General features: G+C 38.0%; 1 protein-coding gene across 4 annotated transcripts in view; it reads right to left on the reverse strand.

Annotated features, from left to right (window-relative positions):
- Positions 1 to 21,606, reverse strand: part of LOC6528216 (dual specificity tyrosine-phosphorylation-regulated kinase 2) — a 49,509-nt gene extending 27,903 nt beyond the window's left edge. Inside the window, exons 1-4 of one of the 4 annotated variants that reach the window (XM_039371819.2) lie at positions 21,118 to 21,606; positions 16,918 to 16,922; positions 9,516 to 9,580; positions 4,466 to 4,512 (exon numbers count right to left, since the gene is read on the reverse strand). The gene's annotated coding sequence lies outside the window, so the exon portion shown is untranslated. The remainder of the gene's footprint in view (positions 1 to 4,465; positions 4,513 to 9,515; positions 9,581 to 16,917; positions 16,923 to 21,117) is intronic. The other 3 variants (XM_039371820.2, XM_002089242.4, XM_039371821.2) reach the window with 3 other exon arrangements.
- Between the last annotated feature and the right edge of the window lie 1,242 nt (positions 21,607 to 22,848).

Here is a 22,848-nt window from a genome sequence, read left to right on the forward strand (position 1 = left end):
CGAATTCTATTCATCCCAAAGTGAAACCACGGACTTCTATTTGGAACAAATTCCAGCCAACTCGAGGGGAGTTGTCAGAGCCGTTCAGGCTTGACGAGCGGAGTTTTGACTGCAGTTCTCAGTTCTCAACCCCCCCAGTTTCGACACCAAATGACCACCAGAACAGTGGCGTACGTGGTTGGAAAACTAAAGGGGGCTTCACTTTCCTCAATCTAATTTTGATTGCGTCGGGTTATGTTACTGTGACAGGAAGTACTTTTATTTTGCAAATATTTGTTTGACAACTAAAAATAATGGGTTTGTAGTACCTTTTTTATTTTATAGTACCTTTTATATTTTTTACTTTTAAGAACTTATTGTAAATCAATAAAGGTAGCCAAAGTTTGGTATCATTCAAGCGATCTTTCAAATATATTTTGTCAAAAGTTAAAACCCCCTTAGCGCTTCCGAACTCTGGACATTCCACATGCTGCACAACTCCATTGGATCCGAAAGCCGGGAGAATGTTAATTAGTTCTGCTTTAGCTTGTTTATGCTGTTGTCTGTAGTTTATGTTGCTTAATTTTAATGCGCATTGTAATTACATTCCTGACCAGCGTTGGGCCCCGAACAGCTGGGCCACAAAACTCCTTCACAGCAATAAAAAGAAGGCGAGAATATTAAACTCTAGACCATTTATTATAGCCGCCCTTCTATGCTACTCAACGACATCCAGAACGGATGCTTCACCATAATAGCACCAACGGTTTTCTAGCTAAAATCCATAAAACGAGGAATACTTTCGAGTTCGAGTAGAGAGTCATTAGAAGTTGCTGAAGCGTATTAAAATTTGAAATTTGCATAAATTACAAGTTGTAATTGGGGAGGAAAGGAATAAAGATTCATTAAGATTCGTCTATATGAGCAGTGAAGCGCATGCAACTATCAAGGTTTATGCAGTTTTGTAATAGCGATTTAAAGACTATTCAATAAAAAATTTAATAGTGAGGCGGCAAGAGAATGTCAAAAACACTTGTAACGGGTATTTGATAGTCGAGAAACTCGACTATAGCGTTCTCTCTTATTTTCTTTATAAAATAACAAATAGTAAAGCTTATTAATAATTCAGCGCGTTTTGCGCCTTTTGTTTGCAAACACTTGATAGCATGAAGCGTTACTTTTTCCTGCCTTGATTTGCGATTTCCTGCTTATTATCCAAACAATAATAATAAACAAACATAAGTTTATTGCAATAAAAAAATTACGCATTAGCTGTGGGTTTTTATGTATTTTTCAACTAGTCATGACTTAAGAATCGAAAGCCTTGACCAATTGGCAGCAAAGAAGACCTTCGCCTGCAATCGCAACGTCATTTTGCAGCTATTAGCTAACAATTTAATGCATGCAAAAGGTATATATCTCGATTTATTTATAGTTGGTGCCTTCGCCTTATCTAATCCAACCCAGTGACGCTCGGTCTCATCTGTTCTATATAGAATTACGCGTGGCACATTCTCAGCATCGGCCAACGGATTTCGTAATCTTCTGACAAAAGTGGGTTGACTTGGGTTGGTTACGATTCTGCCTCCTGCCTTTTGCCTTCTGCCTTCTGCTTTTTGCTTAGTGTGTCAGTCTAAATATATATTCGTTCATTGTTTCGCTGCATTTCAATTGTGCATTTCATTTGGGCACTACAATCTCAAGAGATCTATGCCAATTGATCTAGAGACGGTCGGGCAGGTGGGAGCCAGAGCCAAACGTCGAACTGTTTTTACAAATGCGTTTATATCGCTTCAGATCGTCCCATGTGGACTGGCACTAATTTGTGGGAATGAAAAGTGTGTTATTGTGATTTTGACTTGATTTTCGCTTTAATAAATAACAAAATACATAGCTCTGTTTACAAAAAAAAGTTCATTACAAAACAATATGTACACCAAATACACTTGCTTAGAAGCAAAAGCTATCTTCGGGTATCTTTCTAATTTAACTGCTGATACGAACGCATAGAGCATCTCAGCTTCGTTATCTCTGGATTCAGCGCAATGACGATTTCCATGTGATATCTTCAGCTTAATTGTTGCTACGTGTATCTTTTGAGACAAAATGTTTGTTGTCTTGGGGTAATTGTTGCTTATTTGCCTGCATGCTTGCCTGCCAACCGTCTGATCATTTGACCGATCCGTTGCGCTTGGCTGTTGTATAATGTCAATTACTTGTGATTTACGACAGTTTAATGATAGACGGCGATACTCATAGGTTGCCTGCGTTTGGGGGTTTCGAAGGAGAAGAAGAAGGACGTGGGGCAGTGCCGAATCGCACTCACATAATAGTTGCTACATGATGCGAGCTTAGCATGTGATGGATGTGATATTTCAGCGCTGCGTTCTTGTGCCCAGTGTTGCATGTAATTGGCTCATAAAACTTTGCCAAACGCAAAAAGATAGTAAAATAGCCTTTGATGGACGCAGGGAACCGCAACTCCTTACAAAAGGGCAAATCGATTACGTGGCCAAGCTCACTTACTTGGATGTCAACAACTTTTCTCATCACTTAAGTGTCGAAGAGCGTGTGTGACGTAAGAAAGTTATATGAACCTGAACTGAACTGAATCTGAACATGAATATGGGCCGGTGGCTCATCGTTTGATTATTCATGGGACAAGTCAAGAACATTAGGTGTTGGTGGCTCTTTCAGTCGCACTAAATAACAATTAGCCGAATAAGGGTAGAGCTTTTTGCTACATTTTTCATTTTTTAGCTAACCAAATCACCGTTTTGGATAACGAGTTTTTGAAGAGGGGGCGCCAAAATTTCACTTTGAGATGCTGACGATATTGAATGGGCACACCGGAGTCGATAAGTAAATCGAAACTTTAAAGCCACTAATCGAGTGGAAAATTGAATGGCAGTTAATTACATATATTATAAAAGATTGTACGAACGAACTATTCATTTTGGCAATACAAAACGCGTACTAATAATCGTTAACTCATAAAGATACCGAAGCTATCTATTGTATAGAAAGCCATAATCATAAACTCATAAATTAATATAAAAGAAATTTAATATTGGCCATATAAACAGACAAAATACCCAAGGCAATATGCGGGAAATCTTTGATAAGATAAACAATATCTAGGTAGTTAACCTGGGCTAAATCACTTCGTTTTCTAAGATAGCTTCAGTCTGAGTAAGCAGGTTCTGTTTAAACTTTTGCAGATGTTATAACTTGTTCATTTTTTTCGTTGTGTTTCCATAGATATCGGTTTGGGTTCTAAGCTGAGAGGCTGAAACTACAGAAAGGGAAACGAACTCATTGAAATTCTTGTCAGGTTAAACGCGCGAATTGTGTGGAATAACAAAAGAAACACATCAAACCCATCTCTGGATACAACAAAATAGAGAGGGGCGGTCAGAAGAATAGACGTCAGTTCATAGAAGCTATCATGTCTATATGCAGACCCACGCCTCCCACTTTTCACGCCCACTTGACGCTTTCCCTGTTTTTCGTTTAAGGCACCGCCGTCACTAAGTCCATCAGAAAGTTAATTTCCAACTGGCTTGTCAGTGGGCCACTAATAATAGCAAAATATGGCCAAAGTGTTGAGCTCCAAATGCAGAAAAGTTTTAATTAGAAAAAATATTCCAGTGTAATAAAGAGAATAACTTTTCGCAGAAACCTTAAAGCTTTCGCAATGGGTGCGAGTGTGGGCTTAAAATGCCAAGGACCTGGGACAAAAGATGGGTTTTGTGGCAAGTATCTGCCAGTTGGCCAGGCAGACAATAAAGTTGACACATATCGGAGTGCATTCATTGTTTTTATCGCATACAGGAAGCCGGGAAAACTCGACACGGGGTTATTAAACTCCCTAGCAGAAAGCTTCTGTCAGCCAGTGCACTGATTTGTAATTGTTTTCTGTTTTACTCGTATTATTATTATTCGCTTTCCATCTACGTTTCATGTATTTATCAAGCCGCAAAGTTACTGGCTGATTAGAGAGTCGCGTCGCGATGTCGTTGCCACTTAGAAGTGGGTCACCGATTTGTTGACTCCGAAGCCGAAGAGGCGGCACTATAAAAGTATCTCTGTGGCACATATTGATAAACCTAGTTGGCAGTTGCACTTTGGGTTGCATTATGCATTTGGTGTTTTTACGGCGTCACTTTGTCGTCGTTGGATTTATCATGGAATTTACGATAGTTGTGGGTGTGCTGATTCCATATCAATCGTTTTCGTAGCACTAGGTTAGTGGAGCAAATGGGGCAGAGGTATGTGCCTAGATAAGGTTTTGATTTTAAATGAGCTGATGAGATTATTGACTCGGCGACCAATGACCCATGTGAGGAATTTCGAAACAATCGCTTGCGCAAGAACTTTATTAGCCAGGCATTCGATACGCTTCGCAACAAAATTCAATTAATTACTTTTGTGTTCCCTTTCAGGCAACATGACACTCCAGTCAGACTGCCAAAGTTCAACTCACCTTGTCCAAAACAAAAAATTTTACTCTTGCGCAAGAGTTCAAGACGTCTGCAAAAAGAAGGAGGAAAAGTACACAGTCCATGGTTAGATAAATGCCAGACAGAATTACCAATCAAATAAAAATAATTATTAATTACAGTCATCGAGACAACTTGTTCTAGCCAGGCTATTAAAATTAATCAAAGTCGCTGCGTTACAACGCAATTCCATGTAGGAGATAATAAATTGTGGTACTTATTCTACCTGAACCACATAAACAAAGTGCCAGCAACAACCACCGATTACTGGTACACCCACCACCGACCAAGCAAAACTTGTCAACTGTAACGCAAGACAATCAACTATCAACAAAAAAAATGCATAAATTAATATAGAGATAAACAAGGGAAAAGCAGTCCATAATATCGAGTGTGATGACGAGTCTTGTAACTACTGCAAATTGTCATGAAAGTCAGGGTTATTAACGGGGAGGCACATGTGCGTAGAGAAGCAGGGAGTTTCATGCTGAAGGCAGACTAATTTCATGCTCAGTGGCGCAGTGTCTTTTATAATTGATAGAGGTTGGGGACACAGACAGTAAAAGTAACTTGGCCCCAAAGTGGTTACTTGATATCGCAACAATCACAACTTGTCGAGGACAGACAGGATTTCGCAAGCTGATGACAAAGTTGGCCAACTTTGTGCCAGTCAACTTGGTTGGGATAGAAGGAGAACGTAACTATTTAAGTAAGCTAAAAGGTAGTCGAGATGGAAATAAACAATTTTAATTTAAAAATGTCTAGTCTTGAGGAAAACACAATAAAAGAACTAACTTAATTAGCTGTATATATGCACAGCAGCTAAACTAGCACACAAAAGGCCCTATTAAATTGTCCATTCCATGTACTCCATAACAATTTCTTTCGCTTTATCACTTCTATGACGCACTCACACTAGATCTTTCTCCCTTCTCCAGCTGTAACCTCAAGTTCATTAGCACCCATAGAACCCCTCCTATTGAACTAAACTCGCGTAGTTACTACAACAAATTGCCAATCAACTTCCAGCGATTGTCGTTGTCGTTCTCGTTGTCCTCGTCGTTGTCGTTGTCGTTCGTTGGCCCCAAAAAGGCGGACTAACCACCGACAATCCCACACCACCCACAATCCACAATCCACCCTGTTGTAACAGCTGATGACACGCACTTTGCGTGTTTATTTAATAAATAAAAATTTGCATAAATTTGCCAATGTGAGCGAACGAATTGCAGAGGCGCTGTTGGTTTTGTTGACATTTCTCCCGCGTTTGTGAAGCGTTGACGCCAAGTCGAATAGAAATGCAAACAAATTTATTCCGCCATTATTTATGGCCTTGCACAAAAAAGGATTTATTGTGCTAGAAAATCAGAGTATGAATGAATGCCGTCATAAACGCAAAATGGTTATATTTATGGGTACCCAAAATTACATAAAGCTTAACTCAAGATTAAAATCAAACGACTATCTATTTGGATTTATGATGATCTGTCACTTTGGCTATGCTTAGACATGAGTAAGAAATTGAAATAGTATCGAAATGATTATTTTTCGCTAATGATAAAAACATTTAGATGTATTTAAGTCCCATTATTTTGCAGTAAGCCCAGCCAAATAATTCACAGACCAACATGACTCAATCTTAAAAGCATTGGCGCATGTGTACATTACGTATTAATCTTTCTCGGCTTAGTGGAGCACTTCCCACAATCCATTAGCCCCATCAGAGGTCTGTTCTTAAGCCGTGGCTTGGATCGCCTTGAACCCAGCCAAGCCCCAAGTCTTGTGTCAGCTCAAGTTACTTCGCAGATAGCTACTCATCTACTCATCTTGTAAGCGATCAATCTCCAACTGCTTTGCATCGTAGCTCAGGCGAACTAATAACCCGCCATCAGATTTCAGGGCGCCCCGCTAAAGTGTAACTAATATGCGATCTTCGCGATGGCTAGACCGTAGTGCCTTTTGATTAATGGATGCCGCTACTGTTTCTACTGCAGGGCAAGGGGGAGCGGTTCAGATTTACAAAAGCATGGAGCATAGAAATTTATGCGCGTTTTGATTCGAGACGCACGACGATCGCAACGGATCAGATCTCAAAGCAAAGAGAAGAGCCAGAGGCGCAAACAACAAAATTATAGAATATAGAATATCGAGTTCTCGATCGCAATCGCGATCGCATTCGCGTTCAGTGTGGGCTTTCATTTGGCTATGGAGCTATGGAGTTAATCGACTTAAAGTGATTGGCTAGTGTGTGTGTGCCTTAAATGGCCAATCTTCAATGCTGAGCTAAGTCATTTATCTTCCCCTCGGTGGCTAAAGTTAGGAGCAGAGCAAGCTGGTTTCCTTTCCTTTGCGCTGGTCGAACTCAAGCCACAATTAGCGACAATCATTTTTCATTTGTCAGCAATCAGATAGTGGAGTCATACAACAAATATTACTGGTTATCTGGTCATTATCTCAGTCTCAATGTCAAGTCAAGCCGGACTGAGCCACTTCACAAATCATAGTTCTGTTTGCCCAATTCTCAGTGCAATTTTGTATCTTACAAATACACATAATAGCTGGGCTCTTGCAGTCTTGTGAAATATTCGCTATTATATAACGGGTTTTACTCTTTTGTTTCTTCTTGTTGCTCGCTTCGGAATAATTATGCCAAATATTCAAATAAATTATCAACTAGAACAATTGACGGGGCGGAGAACTCGAAACGCAGGGAGGCTGAACAGCTGCACAGTAGCTTTTTTCAGCTTTTGTTAAGCACATTGTTGCACAAAAGTTTTACATGATAATAAATTTAAGTGCGAGGGAGTGAGATAGGGGTAGAAATACGGGCTTTTCGCCTTTTCTTTCTTTCCTTCTACAGCGATTCTGAGTGGGCCAGAGATGAGGCCATTGTCTCGTTGCGTGGCTTACAATAAAGTTGGACTATGGTAAATGCAGGGTGTCGGCTTGTCAAATGACAAAAGCGCCCAGAGATGTACATATTTTTATAAATTAGATTATACTTATTTACATACTTGTACTTATTTTTAAAAATTAGATTATAGAGAAATGGAGAACGACTGGACTAATTTGATTCAAATGGGTATGTGATGTAACAATAAAATGTTGTATAAATTTAAAAAGTTATATATATTACTCGAACAATTTTTCAAAAATGCTTCTGTATGTCTCCCATGCATAACAAACCAGAAAGCTCTTTAAAGATGATTTGGCCATGCCCATTTCCGGACAAAATGCTATGCATATTGAAAAGCCTTCGAGACACGATATTAGCGTGGATAATTATTCATATTCATTACGGCCATTAGCCACAGCGCTGGTGAATGGAATAGTTTACACTTGTCTAGTTTGGTTTTGTATTGTCTTTCGCTCATTTTCCCCCCTATGGCTCGGAATTTTTCCGACGGGGGCCAAAAAAAGAAAATGCAGCGCGTACAAATGCAAATGCCTGGCGAATGCCAAACAGTCGCCTTGGCACTGGAGGTGTTTTCTTGGCACTTGATTAAAATGCAGCGACTGCGTTTCGATGGCCATAAGTGCCACTGGGAACTGCAATCTATGTGATATTTCTCGATCCGGGAATTTACGGAAGTTTAGTCTTACTCAAGGAACAGCTGTACTCAGGGTGCGGTCTGGGAACTCTATCTATCCTATCCCCTCTCCTTGGTTTCGCTGCCTTTTGTTGTTTGCCGACCAGCTGACATATCAAATATTTAATTATCGCATGTTTTACCTTAAAATTTATTCTTTTGCGGTTTGTTTATACATATATGTATATGTACTTATATGCTTTTATGAGCACTTCTCGTGTGCAATAACCTTGCCAACAAAAGCTCAACAAACTTGACATGAAAGCATTTTACACAAAAACACAGCCAAACAGCCAAAACTCCACAAAAAAGGAATTAAAGAGCCAAGCGCGCCATCTAAGATAAGTTCAAATTGTGTTATTTTTGATGTTTTTCGTTTTTTAAACCGATCTTATTCAGCGCGGCAAGCATGAAAAGTGGCTCATTGAATGCTCTTGTTAAGCTTGATTTTATTGTGCTCACATATGTACACTTGTAGATTGTACATTTGTATGTTGCTTCGCATTCGTATTTTACGATGTTTACATTTCACTTTGTTTGTTCGTTGCGATTTATTTCGCTTCCTAGCCGCACAAGGCTGAGGTTGACTTTCACGCATCATGAAAACGTCCGTCTCGTGTCGAATTCCATTTCATTACCTCCATTTACAGTTCTGTATTATTTTGTAATTCGAAATCGATTTCGCTTTGCAACTGAGCAGCAAGGCTGTTTCACTAATCATCGAATGTGCTCTTTAGCTATATGGTATTGTTATACGAACCATCTTATCGCAAGGGGGTATCGTTTGAAACAATGTAATCTGCGGTTTCAAGGGGAAGGCACTTTAATGGGAAGTTTGACACAAGGAAGTTATCTATAGTGCCAGTTCTTAACGTTTCTTGATTGCAGCGACAATTCAGCTGTTTATAGTTTATACTGTTCAGGAAATATATTTTCGGAAATATTCATGACACATTTTTGCGAAAAAAAATGTCTATTCTATTCGACGGAACACCATGGCATTCTTTCCTTATCATGGATTCAGCTGTTTCAGCAGTTTACATTGAACTATGCACGATTTGATATCGGGAAATGGTCCCAAAAACAATAAACAAAGCTGTGATTCCACATTATCGCCATAGAACATATTGCGACGCCAGTAATGTCATAGAAATGCGATTTAATTCAATATTTGTAGGAATTTCATATCTTTGAATGCAATAAATTGCAATTATTTATGCATACATTTTAGAAAACCAAGACAAAGACAGATTGAGAAAAATGAGTCTAGTCTGAATGGATTCACTTGTTATTCACTGCGCACCCATTTGAATATCATTATCGCTTAGTCGCTTACTGCCTGTAGAGCAGTTCAATGTGTGACAGTTTATTTGCATAAAAAATAAATACTCCAATGCGGGAAGTGTTATAAGAAAAATTAAAATTATATCAAAAAGAATCTTACCTAAGATTATTTGAATTTGTCTTGATTAGTTTCTCACTATATGTTTACATAAAACATAAAGATTTCTGTAAAGATAAGAAATAAATATGCATTAGAAGAGTTTAATCAATCAAAAATAAGATATCATTAATTCTTTGCCACCCAAATTTACGACCTAATTATGTCACTTATAAGTGACCCTGTTCCCACAAAAAAAAACCAACCTTATCTATTAAGAAGTTCTACTGTCCTCAACATACACAAAAATAAACAATTGTAAAATTACCGCGCATTCTTATAACGAAATAAATTCAGTAGAAATATTTTATATTTGTAAACCTAATTCCATCTCCACCTTATCGAGGTGCGTGTCTGCAACGTAAATATTTAATTGATAAGCGAAGGGGTATATCAAATCTGTGGAAAACCAGCCTGCCTAATCAGTAATTGGGGGCGTATGTGAGTCAGTGCTTGATAACAAACGGGAATCCAGCTTGTTATCACAAGACTATTCATATAATCAAATATTACAATAAGTTTCGACATATAATGCGTATTATAAACAATAATTTTACCCCAGGCTACAACTTTTAGACATAAGTTAAATGAATTCGTTAATCAACGTCTGATTAAGTAACATGAATGCGGCAATGCAAAAGGTAAATACAAGCAATAAATTAACAGCTTAACTGCAGATATCGCCCCACCTTTTAATCGGAAAAAATCGAAAGTGTCGACGGACTGGGATATATTTTGCAAGGCTAACAAATCTTCAGATTGTACTGGGTCCGATGTTTGTTTGCATGACTTCGACAATTGGATATATTTTGTTTTGTTTCTTTTAATAATTTGCATGCCTGAGCAATTTTTCATTTTATATTTACTGAGCATCCTTGGTTTCCTCATATTGTTTACGTTTCAAATCCAGCTGGCTAAGGAAACCAAGCCCCCAAAAAACACGATTCAGAATTTCAAAATATACTCAATAAATTTTGATATCCTGACATTATTTATGATTTAACAGAGATTGAATAAATTTGTATTGCTTTCAACAATAAAAGAAAATTATGAAAAAATGTGTTATATGTTTTTTCTCATAAGCGAGTGTGGGCTTTTAAAAGACACAAAAAATTGGCAAGTGAAAGTGGCAAGGAAAAAATGGCAGAAAAAATACAATCCAAATAATATTGCTCAGCTGGTCAAACATCTCGGCAGCTGTTTAACTTTGCATCGATTTTGAATCTATTTTATGGGGGACCGAATGTATTTTTATCGGGATTACAGTGAGGCAGGCAAATAAATTCAATTTGAAAGATACTCCAAGTGTTGGTCGTAAAAATAACAATAAATCATTGCCATCAATCGAAGACGTAATCAACGGTGTGAAGATCATTAAATATATGTTATTATTTTGGCTTAAGATTCCTCGCCGACACTTTCACACTTGCCCTGAAAGATATCTGTTATGAAACAGTTCTCAAATCCAATTGACACTTTGGACAATGCCGAATCAGAGCGAGCTCAAAACAGACATGGCAACAGTGTTTGCCAAGACGGAAAATCCAATTAGGAAAATCACACAGAGTCAGCAAAGCGCGTAAAACCAAAAAGACCCCTACAAAAAAGTCTGAGGGGAAGCGTGACTTATCTACAGAGTTCCAGGGACAGTGGGAAAAACTAAATAATAATAATAAAATTAAAATAAAAACAAATCTCTTTCGGCTATTTTGCGTATTGAAATATCCTGCAAACAACACAATATGTTTGCTGTCTGAGCGCAGCTGCTAATTTAACAACAGACAGATGGAAAGAAATATGATTAACCGCAGAGTAACGATACAAAATGGGTGTTGCAACTGGCAATCCGAGTGTGCAACTGCCAAGCCAAGAAAAGCCAAGCCAAGCCAAAAGCCAAAGCCGTGGCCATTGCATGATTTTTCCACTCATAATGAAACCGAAAGCATGCAACAACTGCTGCGAAAATCTCCTCAACGGCTTTGGCGTAAATTAACGTAAAATACTCGAAAGCAGTTAGGCCAAGACACCAGACACATTGTACAGCCCCCATTGAGAGTGAGTTTGAAGTGCGGATTGGAACTTTGGAGCTTAGCTTAACTGGCAGGTTTTTTACCTTTTTTTTGCACAGCACACCTTGATTTACCTGCGCACAGTAGTCTCCTGCCTCCATCTCTATAGCAATCTATAGCAATCTCCGGCTACCGATCCCCCAAATCTGGCCAGCACGATCATTATGAGGAATGAACAGCATCTAAACGATTATGGCTCGGCGACTGGCAGCAGTTAAATTTGTCGCTGCCATACAATCTACCATCTATGAGGTATCCTAAGGTGTTCGGAGCACGTGCAACATGCTGCCCATTTTGATGGATAGATAGCCAAGGTAAGGGAAGGCTTTCAAGCTGCAGTAGCACTTTTAATACTCTTGTCAAGCTCTAAACATCTGCGAATAAAATGCATCACGTTTTTAAAGCCAGCTATTTAGTTGTAAAAAGGGACATAAAGCAATTATGACCAATTTATAACTGGCTGTTTTGATTGCAATGTTTGCAGGCTCTGTCTTCTAAATCCTATCTTAAATGTTACTGTCACAGGTTGTTTTTGCTACTTTTAGCTACTTTTCGCTTGCAAAATCAACTTCAGAAACGGTTGGAAAGTTTTGTGTGTAAAATGCACACACTCAATAACAAAGTATTTGATTTCTCACTATCAGCCAAGCAACGAAATCGAACAAAGATTGCCAAAAGAGGCTAAAGCCAAATGTAAAGAAATAGCTAATTTTGTTGCCTGCCTTTCAGCAATTTACAAAACACATTTGTATAATTTTTATAAATAATAAAAATTATGGTGCGCAGCGAAAACTTTTTTTGTATACTTAATTATTTTAAAGTTTGAATTTTTTCTGCGCCCCCCCAATGCCACTTCCACCCACTTCGACGCCTATTGGCGTGGTGTATTGCGAGTACGCCTACTTTTTACATCATTTATTATGTGGGCAAACTAATAATGAATGCGTTTTGGCCCAAAGAGGAGTAGAATTGTGGTGGGACTGGCAATATTGCATGTTTTCAAGTGGCACGCTTCGTTGGTTACTCCTGCGTTAGTCGAATTACTCGGCTGCAACCAAAAAACCAAATATATGATTCAATAAATCTCTCTTTAAGTCCAAGTTTTTGCTTAAGTAGCCGACTTATGGCTACAATACTTTACCTACAGATACACTTGTGTATACCGAGTATCTGTGGGCGTCTTTACCATTTCGTGCGCTCGATGAGTGTCAAGAACTTGTCTTGGCCATAAAGAGAAACCGGCAGAAATGTGCACCAAATGCAACAGTCAAACAATTTTGATTTTAGCCTCTGAGTTTTTCTCTCTTTTTTTGCAAAAAGTTTAACCAGTTTCCCCACTAGTTGACAGTTGGCAATTGAAGTCTTTTTATGGCAACTTGCAGAATGAGGAATACGTTAACTGTCTGACAGCCAAATGAAAGAGTAGGCCGCAGCTAAAACAAAGGTTGCGATCATGGACCATGATTGTCTTGGTGGCTTGGTCTTTCGTGGATAAAAGAAATAATTTAAGCATGAACTTCTATTTTTAGATATTGAAATGAAATATCTTCTTCAAGAAGTCCATGTGCAAAGGCAAAGTCAATAAACTTTGGATCAGGTTAACCATCCCACAATCGAAAAAAGTGCAACCATAAACGCCGCTCTCAGAACGGGTTATAACCGATTCAGCACCGCGATCTCTAACTGATAACCCCCGCAATACCAATTGCAAGTAAAAATTCGTAGCTCGGAAAGAACACAGACAAATCAATGATGGAAGTGCAGCAATAAATGAGAGAGATATATACAAAAGCTATAGGCGTAGACTGAGGCGACTTCCAACAAAGCATCTCCTATGAACCCGGCAACCGGTTTACTCCTCCATATAGACAACAAACAAATAGTGAAAAAGCACAACCTGAGAGGCCATAAACCAACGAGCGAGTTGCAAAGGGCAGGCCGCAAAGTACACAATTCAAATGAATTTTAGACTGCATATTCAAGCGAAATTAAGTTTATTTGTATATTTTTTAAGCCAAAAATAAAAATGTGAATGGTGTGGTGTACCATTTTCTACACAAAATCATTAAAAAGATCATAAGTACATGGCACATTTTTCTCTGTGCAGCAGTAGTGTTAAGAACTGCGACCGAGACTTGAGCCAGACTTGAGGTACTCGCACTTTTGAGGTAGATACAAAATCGAGTTTCTCCGGCTCCAAAAGAAGAAAAAAGTCCAGGAGCCTCGGAGGAGGCTCGGGCCTTTTGGTCAATGACTGTCGGAGGAGAACTTGGGGTCCCCTCTGGAAACAGTTGACTTGACCATCATTATCATCATTCATTTTTCATGGCTGAGTGCCTGGCAGGCAGTTAGCTCTGATTGTTTACAGCTGCCGTAGTACAAGCTAAGATGCAAACTGGTTTTCAGCCCAGCTGTTAGCCCGGGTCCAGAAACCCAAGTAACTCAATATGCCCAGCGCACACACAGGATGCAGACAGCCGTCAAGTGGCCTGCCTGGTTGACCAAGGAGTCCAATGAGCCGATTTGCGAACGGGTGCGGTTTGGCTTTGGCTTTGAGTTTGGGTATGTGTATGGGTCTGGTTCTGGTTCTGGGTTTGACTTGACCCAAAACGCTTCTCCGACACACCGGTCTGCGGGTAAGAAAATGATGAAATTCTCGGGGCTTGTCTTTGTTCCTCTTTTTTTTTTGGTGCTGTTGCAACTCATTATTTTGCGGTTGAAGAGGCAACTTTTGTTATGGCGTTCAAGTGCATAAACATCTTCCTCTTCGCCTTTTTAAACGGTAAACGATATATACACTGATGTTGTTGTCATGGCATAATCTCCGAGGCATTAATACAAGTCCAAAGTCTTAGTCAGAGATCTCCAGTGAGATGAAAGCGGTTTGGTTCTTGTGGGTGATGAAATGTGATGATCGTATTTGCGGTCAACAGCGAGGGGGCACTGGAAAAGAAGCTAACGGAACACTCGTTTTTCTTAAATTTATGGCGGAGTGTGCGAGAAGCGGAAGGTAAAAACACAGCCCGTTTTAGTAAAAAAAATTGAAAAAGTTAAAATCTCGAAAAAATAAATATGTAGAGTATCACGAGAAGTATTCATATTCTTAACTTTAATCATTCAGATTGCATGCTTTCACTTACAAAATATACATTTGCTATACATATGTAAAAAGAGAATCAATTTTAAAGCGGTCAGTAAATGAAAAATTAAAAAAAAATTCCCTGTTATTTTAATTAAAGTTTGGGTTGGCTATGGAACTTAATTTCCTTACCATTATTTCCCTTCCCGTCAGTTTTGATTAAAGTTAATTTTCTACCCAAAAGCCAGTATTCAAAATTTCAATTAATTATGAAACGAGATGATAACGAAGTAGAATGGAGTTTAATTACACAATCAGCTAATCAAATCACAATGCTGAGTCATACTCATGAAAAAGTTTCTCTGCGGCTTGGAAATACCATTTACACTTTATGGAATCTCGCTCAAGAAATGCAATCCATATTCAATCCAATTCAGTCATATCGATGCAAGCCCACAAGCCCGGCTTGAGATATGCAAGTTTTTCAATTTGCTGCGATTTCCATATTCTTTGACAAATTTCGTTACCAGGTGGGGGAAACTTAATTAGGCGTCTCTCTCTTGTTTGCTGGTGGGCAGACCACTGCTCACCTGCCTCCTCACCTGGTTTTCCTCCATCGACAACGCCTCGTCGTGTGTTTGAGCTGGTTGTGTAATCTTTTGAGCTAAGTTAAAAACAAAACAATCTTGGGCCTGTGACTGCAATTGGTAGCGAATTTAAAGGAAGTATATGACAAATCCAAGAAATCTTAAAAAGATGTTCAAGATAAAGAAACATTTATGCAAAAATGAATTATGTATTTTAAAGGACAATCAAAACATAATTAGGAATGGTCTAAGCAACATAAGCTCATGTATCTTAATTAATTTAAGCCTCCAGCAAGAATCTTAAGGTTGAATCAGACATTTAACGACTCTAAGAAGTTTCACCCAACTAATAAAATATTTCCCGCCTCGTCTAGACAAAATCCAATGTCACTCAACATTACTAGCTTGCCAAGGTGTTAACATTAGGAAAAACTGCAAATAGATAATAATTAAGCAGTAATTACAGCATCTGATCGGTTGACAGGGAGAAAATGCAAATCACAAGCTCCGACATGAAAAAATTGTCGACTAATTACAAAGAATCTTACGACAAAAGTGTAAGTGATAATTAGAAAGAGGGAGGACGGCAGACAGAGAAGCAGAGACGGGAAAATAAATCAAAGAGCAGTCGACAGAGCGTCGATGATTAAGAGTTAATTACAGCTTTTAAAAACATTGCCGATTTCACTTTTTCTAATGCAGAAAAATAAAAACAAACGCTTCAGACTTGACCCACTTATCAAACAGAGTGACTAAGTCAGAAGAGAACCGAGAGTTGAATAAAATTGAAAACCAAAATATCCAAAGTGTGTACTTGTACTCATCAAGTGCGTTACGCCCTCGTGCGTATTTCTCTCACGACCAAGACCCAATTTTCGATGACAAAAAGAAAACGAATTCTCATTGAGTCAACATATTGAATGTCTGTGCGTGGTCTCGATTACAATGGCAGAAGCTGGCTGAAAAGCAGCCAGAAAATCTAGCAAAGATCTTGGCGACAATTATATGTATGTACATACATAAGCTACAAACATGAGCACATATGTTTCTAAAAAAAAACACTGGCCTTAAACACGCAAATCTCGTTGGACTTTTGCCTATGTTTCTGCCCACTGCCTTCGGTGCACTTGAAGTAGTTCATTGAGGGGTACCACCTACGAAAATATGTGTCTTTAACATGGAAAGTCCATCGAAGGTCTCCTTTCCCTTGTCGAAACTATCTGCGGTATAGCACTGGGGGAAATTCCTAGAAATCTTTTATGAAAATACAAATGTAACATTGAGATTTAGACACTTAACCGTGTTAAATCATAATTGGTTGTCAAGCCACAGTCTTGGTTTTTTCCTGAGGCTTTTGTTAATTAAATAAGTGCGCGGATGATGTCGTCTCCATAATCAATTTCAATTGAAGGTGTCAACCTAGGCCTAACTGAAATAGAAACTGACGTAGGCAGACTTAATTGCTAGCCATATGGAAATTCGCCCAGAGATCGAATTTCGTGGAGTGAGAGATAAATCAAGGGGCCTCATTTAACAGAAATTAGGACAATAAAATAGAATTCTAATTCGGATTTAATTCAAAGCTTACCCAATCGAGATAAATCCCACTACTTACTCTTCCGTCACCAAAACCCTAATGACAGTTACAGATTACAAACAGATCGACTCACCGAAACTGCAAATAGAAATAAAATAGGAAAATTAAGATCTTGTTCTAAGTAATTTGTGATTAATTGTTTTGACCAAGTACTCAAGTGCTAAAGGAAATGCCATTTTCATTATTTGCCTGAGATCTACTCTAATAGAGTCATGTGTCTATTTCAGACCGGAAAATGCATTAGTTTAGTGTGTGAAATGAAACCGCAGCAAACTTGCTTACTCTAATAGCAGTTTATCTGCTAACGAACGGTTATCTGGTTCGTTTATCTATCAAATCAGTGCCAGATATTCTATGGAAGTCAAGCATTAAATTTACATATCCAGTTTCTCACTCTGCATAAAATATTTGCAGGCACATTTCTTCCCAGCGACACATGCTACAGCAATTAACTAATGTTTCTTTTTATTTTATCGCTATCAAGCTCAGAGATAAAGAAAAACTATGAACTGATAATATTGACCCTGATAAGAATATTGAGTGCTGGCGAAAAATAGGCAGAGAAGGAAGAAAATGCAGGGAGTCAGCATAAGAATTAAGTAGCACGTTTTTAGACGTATAGCAACAATCAGCTGATTCTTTCCAGAAGTGTGAGCTTAGGCTAGATCATGAAACCCTATAACTACATAGCCGCGCAATATATACTATATTCTACTATAAGCAAATATTTCATGTGGAAATACTAAGAGAACTGTGACGCACTGCGCTCCCAATGCTCAATGCTAAATTTAACAATAGAGAAGCTAATGTGTAGGAAACCAATTATTATTTTGCGTGAGTCTCTCCCCACAAGTTTCTGTTGAATAATCAGCTGATCGCACATCTCTCATAGACACCTGCTCTTTCGGTCTTGATTTCTTAACTTGGTGGGGTTTTCTCGTGGGATTCATCTCGAAATTCACTGGAATCATAAAGTTTGTCACCGAATTTAGGCAGAAGTTTACAAAGACTTTGCCTTCAGCTTTCTTTAACCGGTTTACTCCCCGTGATAACAAATGTTATTTCTCATCAATGACGTAGAATCATCAGATGGAATCGGGGTTTTGTCGTATTGCGACTACGCTGTTGGCGATAAGACGTTGGTTATCTGATACAGTGAGTTCAATCATTCCTTAACTACAAATAAACCATTTTTGTTTATTTCAGTAGTCTTTCAAAATGCCGTCAATAAAATGTTTATATGAAAGGTGGAACTTTTGTACTTTGGTTCAGTTTGGTTTGTTCATTTTATTCTATTGATAAAAGGGTGAATGCTTAGGCATTTGACATGTGTGTCTAAGTGTTAAGATTGAACAGTCTGTACTTGAAAGTCAAGTATCCATGGACGGAATTTTTCTTGTTTACTTAAGAGACCTAAATTATTTCAAGTAGCCGTCTTAGTTTGGGGGTAGCGTTAGATTGAGGCAATGACCCAAAAAATAAACATTCTTCGGGTAGGTCCGTTTACGTTTCCACATAAACAACATTAAAAATAGTATAAAACATAGCAGAATCTTATAAAACTATGTAAATATTTAATCTGATCTAATAAACTGATAGATAAACCAATGTATTTATGTTTTGAGATCACTTCACTTCTATTTAGAGTAATTTCCTCCCACATCTCAGCTGGCATACTTCACATATTCTTCGTTCTTAACAGCCACTCAGCATTTTCAGTTTGATAGTTTTTCTTTTTCTTTATTGCCACATTTCATGCAAATTGGTTTGGCCCCTCGAGGGTTGGTTGGGGTCACCTAACGGCTCTTTATCGCTGTTTATTTGCCCAGACCCAAAACTTACTCGACTTCTCTTGAGACGAGGCCGCATAAACTTTTGCGCACTTCATAAAAAATTGCGCAAAACAAGGTAAACAATGAAGAAAACTACAAAATAAATACTTATAATAATAACATTTTAGGGTCCGTTAGGAAACCCCTTGTGGGCCAATGTGGGTTACTTTTTTATGACACTTCACCCCAGGCCGGGTGAGGGATATGAATGTATGAAGATCCATATGCAAATTTTGCTACTTGGCGTAGGAACAAACGAATCACACCTGAGGGCATCGCATAATTGTGTCACTGTGAGTGAATTTCATTAGAATTTCTGAGCAGGCTTTCATCGGAACCAGCCAGCACAAAAAAATCATTTAATTTTCAGCCTTAATTTACATAAGCTGATGAGTTTTGCTTCTTGCTGGAGTAAATATTTACAAATATATAAAATTGGAGTTGGAATAGCTCAGACAGTTGGTAGGGAGGTCAAATGTTCAAAATAAGTGCAATACCTAACCAATTTTCTATATACAAAACAGCACCATGGCCTTAAGCATTTGAATTTAATTAATAGCGTTTCTCAAATCCAATTAGCACCCAACGTAAACTTTCGAATGCTGAAATGTAAAGATCATTTGATAACCTTCTCATGGAAATGAAAGATGAGTGTCGGAACCCCGAATGGACGGATATTTCGGGGCTGCGGGCAAATACAGAACATCACTTTAGTGAAATGGAAAGCTTAAAGCAAAACAAAAGCCCACGAAACGTGTTGCAAATTGTATGCAGGCCAGGCAACCAAACAAACAAAAAAAATTGAACAGACACTCTGGAAATGATTAACAAAACCGAAAAGATTAACAGCGATGGTTAGGAGACCTGAGACAACCACACGTTGATTAGCCGGCCCTAGGGCAACAACCACTGAGGAAAGTATCTTAAAGATACATCTGGGAAAAGTATCCGGACTGCGGTAAGTATCTTAGAGATACGAATAAGCTTGCCGATAAATTTCTCTGCATCATGTATTTTTTCGCTTAGCATCTCAATCCGATTCCGTGAGGGCCACGAGTTTGGTCAGTTTTAATGTGAACCAGCTTGTTCTAATCTTCATATAGGTCCGCAGATCGTTATCGGTCGCCCAATCGCAAATTGGTTGGCATTATAAATTAGTCTGGTCTGCGAAGCTCTTCGTTTTGTACCAATCTACTACTGGCAAGTGTTCTTCTCTGTTTTATATTCCTCTATTGATTGTTCTTGAATCATGTTGACTTTGAAAAGCAGAAGCAAAAAATAGAACAAAATTAGAATACGAAATCCGTTTATGTCTATCCTCGAACAGAATCTTTAAGTAGACTTTCCGGGCAAAAGGTCGATATCGATATTTGCTTTTAGGAATAAAATGCTAATGGTATTTTAGGTTTAAAAACCTATACAAAATAGCAAAAGCTGTATAGATTTCGTCACATTTGATAACAGGTGTCACATAAGTGCGGACAGACGTACTTTTTCGTTCTAAAAATGAATCTCATCTGCCGGCTGGCGGATTACAATTTTGTTTATAAACACTCGAGAGCGTTTTAAGAGAGAGATTAGCTGATTTTGCGTGAGCGCAAACATTTGTCAAAAAGTGTGATATAATAATATAATACTTAATTCAACACACGATTAATTTAAGCGATAATTTACACCTAATGTCAATGTACTCGTCGAGTGTGTAAGTCAGAATTAATTTATATTGTTTTAAATGGAGTAATCAGCATCAGCTGAGATCGCTACGAAAGATTATCAACGTGCTAACAAAGTATAACAAAATACTCGTATATTTGCCTATATGTTCCTATGTGTGTTTCAGCGCCCTGTGGTAGATTTTTTTATTAAACAAAAAATTCTAAAATAAAACTATTTGGATTATACCTCGTGGACTAGCATAATAAATAAACAAAAGTGTTTATTTCTGTGCTTGTGGCTTAAGTAACAGAATTGTATTCACATGTTTAACTAGCTTTAGCACTATTTTTTAAATATATATTATTTGTTTTGATATCGAATTAAAAAAAAGACGTGCTTTTGACCATGATGTAACAGCTTTCGTTACTTCTTTTCCTGCAAACTTCATACATCATTTATACTTCTATTCATTTATTTTAACCCCACAACTATTCAATTTCCTCTTTGGATATCCGTCACTTTTGTGCTCAGATTTCAACCGTTTGCCGCTCTCAACTTCCATTTATTGCCAAGGACATTATTGCAGAAGTTCTCACGCACACACACTCTCTCAACTTGGCATCCTTGATGCTGCACAACTCCCTCACATCTCTCGCGATGTTGATGCTTTTCGAAGGGGTGGGAAAGAGAAACTCCACGATGTGTATACCTTTATGACGGACCAAATTCATACATACATATGTATGTACATTCATACATATGCTATACGTATGTATATTTCGTACCTCCTTTCGTCTTTAATCAGCGGATCTCTGTTTTGGTTTCTGGTTTTCTCAACTTATTGCACACCAAATCACCGATATTGCTGTTATTTGTTAAACTGTTAAACACTTTAGCATAGATGCTTTGCAATGCTAATTATTAAAGCGGTTACAATAAATTGTAATTGAATTTTATTATTTTAGCGGGATTTGTGTTAGCTGGCTATTTCATTGAACATTCATTGAACAAATACCGCGTCTGCCTTTGATTTACCGTTGTGCTGCGACGAATTTCACTTTCGACTCGCGAACGATTTGAATTGGATTGAATTGGATTTGTGGAGGGGGCTATGTTATTCGATTTCGATTCCGTGTTTTGAACGCCTGCAGTTCTCCAAACGAGCCTCAAACAATGCGCCCGGACAGAAAATATTGAACCTCGCTGGTTTTTTCCAACTCGTCCGCTCCGCACAACCGCACAAGCGCGATAATTTGAACCGAATGAAAGGCAGAAACAGAAACCGAATTCGAGTGGAGCAGCTGCAAAGCAAAACCAGAAAGCAAACGCACCCCGAGCGTCAGAGATGCGTCGTTGCGGCGAAAAAACCTGTTTCTGGCGGGGAAATGTAAAAGCAAAAGCTAAAGAACGAAGCACTGCGTGAAACTGACCTATGTTTGGTTTTCGATGATACATAAGTTGTGTAATCTGAATATCTACTATGGGGTTAGATGTATGCAAAGGTTACTATGTAAATTCTTATTTATATCTTCATTACATTTAATATTTTCTTTTTTTTACATTAAAATATAAAGTTATTTATACTAATATATTTATAGATTTTATAAAAATATAGATTTATTAGTTAGTACGCTTTGAATTATTTTAAAATATATTGTGTTACATTGTTTTAGTTTTCCACGTAAAGACTATTACTAAATTCACTTAATATTCATAATATATTAGCCTTCTAGCTGGTTACCGCCAGCCAACTTGTCATTACTGAATAGAGAGAATAATAATTGGAGAGTAAATGAGAGAATTTGTTGCTTGAGCACTGTTAACTTAACAGAGCTGCTGTTATGGAGACTTTAATTTTAAACGCGCCTAAATAAATAAATAACATGCTAGTTTACAGCGCTGCGGGAGGTTGCCACAAAAGTCGCACTGTTAACTCAACTGGGCTTCTGTTATCAACAGTTCATTTTCGAACGAGCCCTAATAATAACATAATAAATTACTAAAGTTGATATAAAGCCGGAACTGCTTTGGCTTGACTTAATGTCGCCACTGATAATGCGTCAACAAGACAAAGACTTGGGGTCTCGCAATCTTCTGCGGCACATTTCAGTTCTTATCAAAAAAAAAAAGAAGTATAACCCAGAAAAAACAACCAGCAGCCGCAGCAACAACAACATTTTGTTTATTCAACTTACAAAATGCCAACAGCTGGGACTAGAAATCAACCGATGCAGAGACTGAACTTATCCGAAGATTCTGTATCCCTAACTAAATTTTATATAAATGATATAATAGTACGTAAAGAAATGTATCTTCATATTCTTTAAAATAAAAGAATTCAAATACATAAAATATATTTTATGAAGACTTCTTTTTCATTTGTACTTATACTTTACTTTCTGCTTATTGCTACTTTCTGATTTTATTTCAAACATATCTCCAAAGTGAGAACATTCTTTTCTAGAGCATAAGAAAAGCAATCCCCAAGAAAACAAGAAACCAAAACAAGCTCACAA

This window comes from Drosophila yakuba, chromosome 2L, assembly GCF_016746365.2.
Source record: "Drosophila yakuba strain Tai18E2 chromosome 2L, Prin_Dyak_Tai18E2_2.1, whole genome shotgun sequence".
Classification (NCBI taxonomy): Eukaryota; Metazoa; Arthropoda; class Insecta; order Diptera; family Drosophilidae; genus Drosophila; species Drosophila yakuba.